We start from the raw sequence: 1,804 nt of genomic DNA, 5'->3' as shown, positions 1-1,804 counted from the left end.
CAGCATCATCATTGTTTGGAAAGCAGAGTAGGAGGGACAGTCTTGTTTGAATTTCAGACAAAATAACATGACAATATAAAATGTTTAAAATTTGTTTAATAAACACAGCTCAACGTTTCGACTCGTGGGCTTCCTCATGAGCAACTGAGAGAAAAAAAGGGCAAAAAGGAGGGAGACAGGAGAAGGGTGTGTGTTGTGTGTGTGTGTGTGTGTGTGAGAGAGAGAGAGAGAGAGAGAGAGAGAGAGAGAGAGAGAGAGAGAGAGAGAGAGAGAGAGAGAGAGAGAGAGAGAGAGAGAGAGGAGAGAGAATATTTTGAACGCGTAGGGGTAGAGAATTACAGACCTAGATACGTATTAACTTATATATCAAAAGCGTACTTTTGTCCGAGCTAGTGGTATGCTACTAATTAACCCCTTCACTGCCTGGCCCGAGACTGTCCCAGGTTCGACTAAGAGTAGAAGCACATTCCTGTGTTATATATATATTTTTTTACAATGGCAAAAGTACGTGATTCTATGTGGGTTGATGTCCTTTTCTGTCTGTGGAAGGGCTGGGAGGGGGAGAGGTAATGAAGAGATGGCGATAAACCCCTTACCCCGAACAAATGCGCCAAGACGTGGTGGAATCAAGCGCTCATCAATTTTTGGGCATATCTTCTTACAGTCTCTTCATTTGTCTTGCTTTTGACAAAAAGAAATACTCATCTTTCTTGAATAGACGTCGAGATATTTTGGATTGAAAGTGGTCGGGTCGCCTGGTATCAGACGTAAAATTAGCGAGCAAATTCCCGCAAAAGTAGGCCGACTGCTATAGCGAGAGAGTCCTTAGAAGCTGAAAATGTACACTTTTGTGTCTTTAATCAACGTTTTTCCGATAAAATCAGTACATGAATATGTTTTTAATTGAACTAAAAGGCGTTGAACTGTTAAAAAAAATCCCAAACCGGTGGAAAAATGCCGATTTCCTTATTTCATTATGTTGACGAACGTCTGAATTCACCACGACGCCTCACAAATAAAACTTCCACATCGTGATCAATTACTTCATCTCCTCCCCACATAACCTACCCAACCTCAATACCCTTCGCCGCAACATAATCATCGGCACTTGTTGAAAGAAGACGTAAGCATTTATTATGGTCATCTTTGTACTTACTGATCTCATTTCTGCACATCTAGATTTTAAAAAACCCCAACAACTCTAAAGATGGATATTTAGTTTTTCTTCATCTAATCCACAGGTTCGAGTTGCTGAGAGAAATACAAAAAAAAATTGACAGTGTGAAGGGGAGGGCAGTGTTTTGCAAACACAGATGTCTCAGCGAGATCAGCTCACTTACTAACATTGTGGGGTTGACAGTGTTGACGGTTGAGAGACGACAACGACATCACCAAACTTCAAAACAAAAAATTAGCCATCAATGAATCTTACGTCTCCTTAACTTAGATTAACGAAACACAGGAATATACTTTTCATCTTAGAACTGCTTCCTAACTAAATTCTCGGGTCAGGCAGTGAAGTGGTTAAATGCTAAGTTTTGCTAACTTTCTAAAATATAAGTCTATATCTTCTGATCCTCTATGTATTTGGACTGCTCATAAAAAGCACGTTATAAAAAGGGGCTCTCGTGGCCTAGAGGTTAAGGTGTTGGCCTCACATCCAAAGGTCCCGGGTTCGAATCCGGGTAGCGACCGAAACATTTTCTTCTCTAAAATTGTCTCCTTTCACCTCCTTTCCTGCTCTCTAGCAATGTTCTGTTGGCTGTTTTCGTTTCCACTTTTTACCCCCACCCCCTCACCTCCT

At 41.0% G+C, this 1,804-nt stretch overlaps 1 protein-coding gene across 1 annotated transcript in view; it reads right to left on the bottom strand.

Annotated features, from left to right (window-relative positions):
* LOC101847865 (contactin-5) overlaps positions 1–1,804 on the bottom strand; it is a gene marked incomplete at its 5' end in the record, with an annotated part of 30,962 nt that overhangs the window by 23,331 nt on the left and 5,827 nt on the right.

This window comes from Aplysia californica, unplaced genomic scaffold, assembly GCF_000002075.1.
Source record: "Aplysia californica isolate F4 #8 unplaced genomic scaffold, AplCal3.0 scaffold00094, whole genome shotgun sequence".
In the NCBI taxonomy this organism is placed as follows: Eukaryota; Metazoa; Mollusca; class Gastropoda; order Aplysiida; family Aplysiidae; genus Aplysia; species Aplysia californica.
The sequence above is the reverse complement of the archived record's forward strand: the minus strand, read 5'-3'. Positions and strand labels throughout refer to the sequence as shown.